Source organism: Gossypium raimondii, chromosome 9 (assembly GCF_025698545.1).
Source record: "Gossypium raimondii isolate GPD5lz chromosome 9, ASM2569854v1, whole genome shotgun sequence".
In the NCBI taxonomy this organism is placed as follows: Eukaryota; Viridiplantae; Streptophyta; class Magnoliopsida; order Malvales; family Malvaceae; genus Gossypium; species Gossypium raimondii.
The window spans coordinates 41,727,633-41,738,764 of record NC_068573.1 but is presented as its reverse complement, the minus strand read 5'-3'; the positions used below and the strand labels follow the sequence as shown (position 1 = coordinate 41,738,764).

General features: G+C 30.1%; 2 long non-coding RNA genes across 2 annotated transcripts; both read left to right on the top strand.

Annotated features, from left to right (window-relative positions):
- The first annotated feature begins 5,375 nt into the window (after window positions 1-5,375).
- LOC105799816 (uncharacterized) lies at window positions 5,376-8,799 on the top strand. The gene is made up of 2 exons (XR_001135672.2): window positions 5,376-5,572; window positions 6,978-8,799. It is a non-coding gene; the product is annotated as an uncharacterized LOC105799816 (long non-coding RNA).
- Window positions 8,800-8,879: 80 nt separating this feature from the next.
- LOC128032802 (uncharacterized) lies at window positions 8,880-9,365 on the top strand. Its single transcript, XR_008189133.1, has 2 exons — window positions 8,880-9,026; window positions 9,230-9,365. It is a non-coding gene; the product is annotated as an uncharacterized LOC128032802 (long non-coding RNA).
- The last annotated feature ends 1,767 nt before the right edge of the window (window positions 9,366-11,132 follow it).

The following is an 11,132-nucleotide window of genomic DNA, read 5'->3' as shown; positions in this document are numbered from 1 at the left end:
TAACGGAATTAGAATTGAATTGAGAAAACTATTTAATTAAAAATTAATTTAGTTAATTTAATTATTTAAAATAATTAAATAAATAATATTTATTTTGAGAAATAAAAATAAATATTGGGTTGGATTAAATTATAAAATCATAGGCCAAAAGTTCAAAAAGCACATATAATTGAACTAAATACATAAGAAGCCCAAAATTCAATCAAGATTATTGTTCCTCTATTTATAAATAGGTAAGATTAGTTGACCTAAAAACACACTTCATAGATTATTTAGTTATTGTTATTCTACCAGAAAATAGTGGTAATCTATTTACTTAGAATAGATTCTATTTTCTAGAAATTACGATTTTTTTTCAGTTTTTATAGAGAGGAATTACTTTCCAACTAAAATTAATTAATTCGTTATGTAATTTGGTTTGTGTTGCTCGAGCCCACACATAGCGCAATTCGTGAAATGAGGATAATGGAGAAGGTCATTTAGTTGAAAGCCAAGATCGACTTGAATCTGTCTTACACAAAGCATAGGTATTATTTGGTTAGGGTTTATTACTATAAATACCACAAACCGACTCAAATTTGAAAATAAATTAAATCTTCCATTGTAATTGTAAACTTGTTTTCTTAACCAATTTTTTCAATAGTTTGTAGGTCAATCAGTTTAGCCTTATTTATGGACTTGAACCCTGGTTGATTCTCGATTTGACTGACTGATCTAGTCCTAAAAACACTAGTTTTGATCAATGAGATGATTTTTTCGATCTTGTCAGTTCAACCAAGCAAGTTGTAAAGTTCAAAAAAAAATTAATTGCCAACTTCTTAACCTCAGGAGGGTGAATTTTGAGATTGTTCCAATTGTTAGACATTATAAAAGAAGAAGAAATATAAAAGAAAAATAAAGATGAAAATAATGTAAAAAAAAGAGATAAAAAATTACTTTTTAAAGTTCATATGATGTAGTTCTCTATTATTAGCTGGATTTTCTTTAAACAGATATGATATTTCGATGCATAATATGTAACGAATGAATAATTTAGGTACCATTTATGACAAAACAAAATGCTTAGGTACCAACTTTTACTCCTTAGTAGAGTTTAAACATAGTTTACTTTCATATTAGTAGAAATTAAGTATATCATTATGTTGTTCGATAAATATTTATTTTTATTTTAATATTACCAATATAATAATTTATTTTGGATAATTTTGAAAAAATAAAAATATTATAACTTGAATGTCTCTATTATAAATATTAAAAAACTATTTTAAATATTTTTAAAAACATAAAATAAAATCAACTTAATTTTCATTATTAAGTGATTAGTAGCTATGGATCTACTTATCTTATTCAACATTTATTTATAGAAAAGGTTATATTTAAACAAAATATTAATATAATTATCGAACCCATCTAAAATATTAAATATTAAAATTTTACTTTTTCAATGATTTAATTAAATTATTATCTCTTTCCATTTTAGATAACTCAGAGGTTTTAAATCATAAGATTGTGGAACCTCTAACATGTGGAATGGAACCATTAAGAAATTGTTATTGAACCAAAACTTGGGCTGCCTCCTTAAAATATTAAGCCTTTGGGGCGAGCATCTTTTGTATTCTAATCTAAACCCTTCAAACTACGAAAATCGACCCTTCAAAGAATATTCATTTAGGTAAGCAAAGCAAACAAACAAAAAAAGAGCAAGGCAGGACAGTGACAATGGGCAAAAAGCAAATGTGATGCGACTCAGGTTTGGTCCCTCGTGAACCAATTATTGTGCTCTTATCATCACCATGTTTGCTGGGGTTAATTCATCTTCTTCCTCTACTTACCTATATACACATCCCTCTTTCTAAATATAATGTAATGTATATTTTAAACAAAACGAATGGTATAAGTCGCTAAGCACATACGAGGGGGAACTAATATTGTCGGATTAATCTGAAAATCGAGCTCCTATTTGTGATTAGGAAACTAAAATACCAAAACCTTTGTATTTCATGCAAGTTTGTTGGCATGATATGAAAGTATTGAATGAGATATTGAAAATTGATTGGTGTTTAAATAGTTTACAAGTTAGTCTACCATGTTGATGTCTTTTCTAATGATGGGGGAGGTTTGAAGATATAACTCTTGAGGTAGATGAATTGGGTTTTGAGGTTTGAAGTTGTAAGATCATAGTGAATTAGGGATATGAAAACTTATGTTTCAAAACGTTTTCAATGTTTAAGTCAATAAAGGGTGTAATTGAAGTAAGGAAGGAACATAGCCTAAAGCTAATAGCAAGGCTGAGAGCATTGAGAGTGAGAAGAGGGATTTCATCTGAGTATTCATCGAATATGTCCAGTAAGTAGTTGGCTGGTTGAGGATCTTTTTTCTAACAAAGCTATTGATTAAATGGAACTCAAGCTGAGTATTTGAGATCCTATAAACTTAGCTTGATTAGTAGTGTTGCCGACTTTTATGTTATTTTAACCTCCACTATTCATATTCTCCGAAAAATGCTTGTTTGAAGCGAAATGTCGCATATATAGATGACACTATTTTACTGGTATTCAATTTTGTGCTGAACGATAGGCACGTGTAAAACTGGGGATAGTTAGCCTGAATTATGAGCAGCATGAAAAAGCCTGGCGTAGCTTTCATGGAAAGAGTACATATATTACATTAAATAATAAAGTTGGGTGCCAAAAGTAAATGTAGAAATATTAAATATAGCTGTTATTAAACAGTAGAGCTACTATTACACCAGGGAGGCAGACTGTCCCTTATCTTTCACTCGCAATAAATATACCAATTTAAACTAAAACATTCCTTCCATTATTTATTATTTTCTTCTTTTCTTTAATAAGTTAATTACTATCTTCTCACTCTTATCATTTATTTATGGGTAAACTACGTCAACTGGCCCTAAACTTTGTTTAAAATTATATTTTGATCACTCAATTTTTAAAAGTTACATAATAGTCACTAACGTTATCAAATTGTTACATTTTTGTCACTCGACTGTTAACTTCCATTTTTTTAAAGTGTAACAATTTGATAAGTTAGTGGCTATTATGTGTCTTTTGAAAGTTAGGTGACTGAAATATAATTTTAAGCAAAGTTTAGGATAGTTAGTGTAATTTACCCTTTATTTGTTTACATCAAATGTTCTTTGATAAAATTGGTAAAAATATCATGCGTCCTTATATTAAGAGTTAGATTGTATTTTGTTCTTTATATTAGGAGTTAGATTATATTTTGTCTTTTAACCCCGTACATTAGCTAAAAAAACAAGTTGGTCCTTTCATTAAAAATGACATCCATTTCTACCATTAAATGACAACATGACTGATAGAGGAAGTAAACCGTTACACATGTATATCATGCTTATGTAGCATTTGGTTGTATCATCAAATATTTAAAAATGAAAAATCCTAAAATTAAATAAAATTTTAATAGTTATTTGAAAAGCACCTAGACAATTGTTTGTTCAAAATCATCCTAGATGTGGTTTTTAAATAATTATTAAACAATATAAAAATTATTAAAAATTAAATTTATTAAAAACAATAAAAAGTATTTAAAATAAATAGCCAAAATTAAAATAACCCTCACCAAACTACAAATTCAAAATATTTAAACAATTATTTAAAAAAATAGGTTTTCTAATTTTTTTTAAAATTTGTTGATATCACATGAGATACACATGTCACACCACGTGCCACTACTTATTTGCTCCATCAATCACATACCCATTTAACGGTAGAAATATATTGAATTTTTAATGGAATGATCGGTTTACTGCTTTATCTAACGTATAAAGACTAATTTACTCCTTTTTTTTAGTAGAAACAAAATGTAATCAAACTCCTAATATAGAAGTATCCAGATTTTACTCTAAGGGAGGTGAAATTTTTAACGACCTTTTTAATGTAAAAAGTATCAATTCTTCTTGGATATTTTTTTCTTATCAAACAAATCAAGATAATGTTTTTAAAAAGTATGAACAATTTAACTGTAAAAATTAAAAGGAAAAATCACACTATATAAAATTAAACATTTCTTTCCAATTTGCAAAAAGAATAACTAATAATATACTAAAAATTTCATAGTATCATTATAATTCCAAAATTAAATTTAAAAAAACTTAGCCTTAGTCCTATTTCTCAATACTAGGCATCCTAAATTGCACCCTTTGTTTTTCCATAAAATTAAACTCATCACTGATAAAACCTTTTGAAATTTCTCTTTTTCTGGCTTTCTCTCGACCTAGAGGGTAATCTCGGGTAATCTCAAATAGATTTTTGAAGCCCTAGATCACGCTTTAAAGAAGAAGCATCAAACTCGTTTGTTTCAACTTTCAACACCTTACAAGAACGTTCAAGAACTTGAGAAGACCTGATATCTCGTTCAGGAGTTTGGGAAGACTCGATATCTTATTCAAGATCTTCAGATTGAGAATACTCGATATCGCATTCAGGAGCTTGGGAAGATCTGGTATTTGATTTTTCTCCACTAATAATAGAAGGTTGAAGAATCGATTGATCATTATTGCTTTTTGACACCCTTTTCTTGAAAAAAAGTTTCAATCTTTTTGTTGACCATAATTTAATCGAAAAACCTGAATACTATAATAATATATTAAACAACAATTTATTAGGAAAAAAGAACATGATTTATGGAAAAATATTTACAGAGAGGTCTTTTTCATATGGAGTCGAGAGGAAGATAATTGTATTTTTTTACTCTGTGCTCTTAGTCTCGGCATCAAACTCCTTTCTTTTTCTCTCAGCAATGTCGACACCTTACCAGAGAAAGATAATTCCTTAGCAAGAGATATAAATCAAAATACAAAAAAGTCATTAACCTAATATGTACGAGTATAGGCTAAATCAATTAATTCTAGAATTTGGCTTTAAAGTCCATATTAGGCCTTTAAATTTTGTCTTTCAAGGTCCATCATATATTAATATTTGATTATTATTAAAATTATATAATTAAAAATTGAAAAATACTTTGTTAATATAAAGTATAACCTTATGACTTAAAGAGGCGAATTATATGAAATACAATTTGCCCAAAGGGTGAATTTTATACAATGCGGACACCAAATCTAAAATACATGATAATTTATATATAAAATTCAAAAATCTGAAAATTTCGAGTGCCTTCTTGGAAGTATCTAGGGTGTGCAAAATTCAGGTAAAATCGAAAAAATTCGGTTAACCGACCGAATTTTTTTCGGTCGGGGGTCGGTTAAGAAATTTTTTATTTTTTGGTTAACGGTTAAATCGGTTTGAAACCGATCGGTTAATCGAATTTTTTTAGTTTAACCGAATTTTACAGGGTAATGAGCCTTAAATTAAACCCAGCCGACCAACCCAATTTATTTTCTCTCCTCTAGGCTCCAAGCCCAAGAACCAAACCTTTTCTCAAGAGCACTCAGCAGGTAAGTGGTAACAGCAACACAAAGTCACAAATCAAGTTCTCATTTCTCAATCTTAATCTTAGATTTTCAGTCGAATCGGGAAAATCCACCATTTTTGCTGTCCATTTCTCTTCCAGCACAGCAATACCCAGAGGCCAGGTTTGCTTTCTTCTAATTTCCCTTTCGTTTTTTTTTCCAATTTCTTCAATGGCATATATATTTTAGGGTTTTCTTTTGTTTAGTTTGTCTACCTTTTTCTGATTTAACTTTTCTTCTTCTTCTTATTCTTCTTCAGTTCTTCTTTTATCTTTTTAAGTTCTGAATCACTGCAAACTCCCACTTGCTATTTTTCGTTAGTAGTACAGCCTGCTTCGAAAGGGAGTAATCTGCAAGATTTTTTTTCCTTGACGTTATGTTTTGTTTGGTGGCTGAGAAAATGTAGGAGGATTTTTCCTTTGTGAATTTGGAATTTCTATGGAAAAACTTGAAATTTTTCGTTAGTAGTACTGTCTTTGAATGTGCCTTCAATTTGAAAGATACTGAATTTGTTTTGAAAATTGTTTCCATTTCAATTTTCAAAGATACTGGCATTATATTAAAATATAATTGTTTCAATTACTTCATCACTCTTGCTTTGCTTGCTGCTCATGCTCCTAATTTGCATATTCTATTTCGTTTAATTTTTATTTTTCTTAAAAATTATTGAAATACAAAAGATAAATGATAAATTTATTTTATAATGCTATAAAATAAATTATTTAATACATATTAAATACAATATAGTATTTCTTTTTAGAAATTCAACAGTTTAAAACCAAATCATAAATCCAATAAACATGAAAGTAATATATAATTAACACAACTTGCTCTTGTTTTTAATTTTTTAACATCTATTTAATAACTCACTTTGTTTTTCTATTTACATTAATAAACATATTGTAGCGACTATAAAAATAGCAAAAGATTATTGAACTTAAAAGAAGAGAAAATAGTTGTCTCACTGTCTGCAGCCTTTCAATTTTCAATTTTCATTCTATTGATAAAAGATTTTAATCTCTACATTTTCAAAATAAGATGAAAAAATGCATTTTTTAAATTCTCTTTCATAGATTTTTAATATCTATTTAAATTTTAATATCTATTTAAAATTGGCGCTATCAAACAAGTTTCTAATAACTTTAACAGTAACTTAGCAAAGTGTTATCCTTTTCAAAATTTTTTCTAGTTCTCTCTCAAATTTTAAAGAAACCTTAAAACCCCTAATCTCTACTATAGCCATCGTGCAACCAACTTCTATTTGGATTGTTGAGCGCCATCCGTCCTTCCTCTCTCCGATCTTCCCTCTACTTTTTTATATTGGAGTTCGATGGTTTGTTGAGGAAAGCAGGGTTTTGTTTGCGAGAGTCAATGCACCAGTAAAATGACTCCTAATCTAGTGGCTAATGCCTCAATTTGCGTTGTTGACTCTTCTAATGCTTGTGTTTTTGCTAACCAATTTCAACCTTTGTCTCTCCGAATTGATGACTCGATATTATTTTAATTTATTATATTTTTTTTCTTGCAGAATGTCAACCGAACCAACATCTATTGAGGGTAGTGTTATACCTCCTACTTCGATAGATTCTAAAAATTCGGGAGTTGGAGCTTCAAGCCAAACAAAGGGGACTACCGGGAAAAGAAAAGTCGCTCCTCAAAGGTCAGAAGTTTGGTCTCACTTCACTAAGATTATTAATAGTCAGGGTGCAAGTAAGGCTAAATGTAATTATTGTCAAAAGAAATTTTGTTGTGATATGAAAAAATGGTACAGGGTTATTGAAATATCATATTGGTTCATGTAAGAAAAATCCTAGTAATGTTGTTGAAAATACTCAAGGACAACTAGTTTTACCTAGAAAAGGAGTTGAAGGGGGGGAGGGGAATCTTTCAACTTGGTGATTTGATCAAGAAGCATGTAGGAAAGGATTAGCACAAATGATTGTGATTGATGAATTACCTTTCAAGTTTGTTGAAAGTGAATGTTTTAAGAAATTTATGTTTGTGGCATGTCCTAGGTTTCATATTCCTTCACGAACTACTATGACTAGGGATGTTTACCAATTGTACTTAGATGAAAGGATCAAGACAAAAAACTTTGAGAAGTTCTTGTTCTAGAGTTTGCTTAACTACTGACACATGGACTTCTTTACAAAGAGTTAATTATTTGTGCATCATTGCTTACTTTATTGATAATTATTGGAAATTGAATAAAAATATTTTAAACTTTTATCCAATTTCTAGTCATAAGGGTGAGTCCATTGGGATGGTGATTGAGAAATGCTTGTTGAATTGGGGGATTGATAAGTTGTTTACTGTTACTATTGATAATGCAAGTTCAAATGATATTGCTATTGGTTGTTTGAGAAAGAAATTTAACCCTCGAGGAGGTTTAGTTCAAAATGGTAAATATCTTTATATGAGATGTATGGCACACATTGTGAATTTGATTGTTGTTGAAGGCTTAAAGGAAATGAATAAATCTGTTGAACGTGTTAGGGGGACTGTTAGATATGTGAGACAATCTCCAGCTAGAATACAAAAGTTTAAGGAATGTGTTGTGGTGGAAAAGATAGAGTGCAAGAAGATGTTGTGTCTTGATGTTTGTACTAGGTGAGACTCGACCTACTTAATGTTAGACACTGCTCAGAACTTTGAGAGAACTTTTGAGAGATTTGAGGAGCAAGATACAAACTTTAGGGCTGAACTTGAAAGGGGAGAGAGTTGGCCTAGTGTGGATGATTGGGATAATGTTAGAAACTTGAGGGATTTCTTGGAACACTTTTATGAAGTCACTTTGCGTATATCTGGCACTTCATATGCCACGTTCAATAATTTTTTTGATGAGCTTTCTGAAATTGATATTCTTTTACGAGATGCTCAGTTAAAAAGTAATGTTGATTTCAGTGTTATGGCCATCAAGATGAAAGAGAAGTATGATAAGTATTGGGGTGATATTGATAAGATGATTTTTCTTATGTTTGTTGCTTGTATTTTAGATCCTAGGCAAAATCTAAAGTAGCTTGAATTTGCACTTAGTGAAATATCTAGTTCTGAAAAAGCTTGTGAAATGATGCAAAAATTGAAGGAATATTTGTATGAATTGTTTGATAAGTATAAACCTCTACTTCATAGTACTTGTAGCCAATTGAGTGTGCCAACACATGTTTCTCTTGGTGAACCACAACAAAAAATGAAAAGGCGAATGCAAGCTTTGTATAAAAAGCGTGAGTTGGAAATTTGTGGTGAGGATAAAACATCTGAGTTGGATAAATATCTAGCTGAGGCTAATGAGGAATTTGTTAAAGATTTTGATATTTTATTGTGGTGGAAAGTGAACAGCCCTAGATTTCCCACTGTTTCAAAAATGGCCAGAGATGTGTTAGCTATACTGTGTTTCTCTGATTGCTTGAGTCATGATTAGCACGGGGAGGTGTGCTTGATCAATATAGGAGTTCTTTAACTCCTAAAATTGTACAAGCTCTTGTGTGTACTCAAGATTGGATTCGAAAATTATCATCACAAGAAGACATCAAAAAGATTGAAGAATAAATCCAAGATATTGACAAGATTGAAAATGGTATATTTATTGTTTTATTTTAATAGTTTCAATTTTTTTACTATATCACTCCTACTTATTTAATTGATTCAATGTTTAGACTTTTCTTGGAATGCATCAGAGCCTACCCTAAATTCATGAGCTTTCGTGAGTTGAAGGGTATGCTTACTATCTTATTCTTGTTAACTTATAAGCTAAATTTTTGCACATATTTTTTTTTGTAGATTTAATGCAAATGGAGATTTTTTGGAGAGAAGAAATGGATATAAATGGAGAATATTAAAGACTTCCATTTCAATTATGTGTTAATTTTAAGACTTATGTAATGTTTTTAATTATGTAGTGATTCAATTCGGGTAATTCGGGTAATTTTTAGCCAAAAATGAACAACACATAATTTTCGGTTAATTCAGTTAACCGACCTTAGTAACCGAAAAATTTTCGGTTCGGTTAAATTTTTTTAAAAAAAATTTGATTCGGTTAACGATTAAAAATTTTAGAAGGTCGATTAATTCGGTTATAGCAATTTCGGGTCGCTTAACCGAATAAACACACCTAGAAATATCTATAGTACTTTTATCGATAACATTTCCATATTTCAATAAAAATCTTGCCACTTGAATTGAAATAATGAAGCCCAAACCCACTTCATTGAAAAATAAACAGGCTTGCAAACGAAATTGGAAGTGAAGAAAGAAAACGGAATAGGGAGATGAGATGAGATATCTTTTGGAAAAGCGATAATAAAGAGACCAAAATTAAACAAAGGAAAAGAATGGAGGATGGAGTAAGTAATATATATGGTGGGAAGTCCAACGAGTAAAGTGAAAAAACGAAAGCCGAGGACAAGTGCGGATCATGAGAGATGTTATCTTTTTGAAAAGTTTGGACAAAGCTACCTTTGATAAAAGGAAATCAACTCAACCCCACATTTCTTCTAAATAAATAATACGAAACCAATGCCATTTCAAAGGGATGAGCCATCCGCTTACACAGTCTCCTTCCCTTCCTAGAGTTTTCCATATCCGATAATTACTTATATTGGACTAGAATGGTGTTGAAAAGGACAAATTGTGTTTTATAATTTATTTTTGGGGGTCAACTTTGAAATGAGTTTATGGTGAATGATTAAGTGACATTCTAGTGGTGGAAAATGGAAAGTGGGGGTTTCCTCGTCCTCGTTTTGGTCAATACACACATAAAACAACTACTTGAATCTTCCTTCTACTAATTAATACTTTGAATAGTTATCAATCTTTTTTTAAACTGTTAATATTCTAAAATATCAGGCACTTCCAGTTTCCCCCACTTGAAGACGGGTTAATGGTTTGGTTGGTATCCAAGTCTGTTCTCCCAGCTCCTTAGTCCTTATCTTTGAATCACATTTCTAAAGTCATTGTATTTTTTTTAAGACAAAGAATAGATAAATATGGTATAGTCAATATTGGCAGTTAGTTAAATTCATCATTTTACTTTTGAATAAAGGTTGACACTATATTGGTTTTTGCTAAAGTTTGTTATTTCATTGACAATTGGTAATATTAAGAAAAAAATCAGCAACAGGTAAAATGAGATCCACATCCCATTCCCTATACTTACATCAACGGTGTATGTTTCAGCAGGCTTTTCTTAACATGGAAGAATAAGCTATGATTTCGACCTGGATGTTAACACCAAAACCCATAGACCACATATATTCCGTTCAATTCATTACATAATCTTCAAATTACAACTTTGTTTTCATGGAAAAATAACTCTTTCACATTAACAAAATTAAAATTTTACAATCACACTTACATTTTTACAACTGCTGAATGCAGCAATTAATTACTCTCTTTATCAATTTTAATGCACTAAAAACAATCCTTTATCGAAAAGATAAGAACCCATAAATTTATTGTGCCCAAAATCCCCCATATAGTTTGCTTTATGGCCCCTCGGTTTTTAAAGTTTCACAATTTACCTCATATTCGTTATTTTAACCCTATTTTACAAAATCTAAAAACTCTACCGTATAAATTAGAAAAGGCCCTCCACAATACCAACATAATTAGAATGATGTTAATGAGTTGATATGTATCAATTTTCATGTAAACTTCAGCTCATAAATCATTATTATCTCATTAA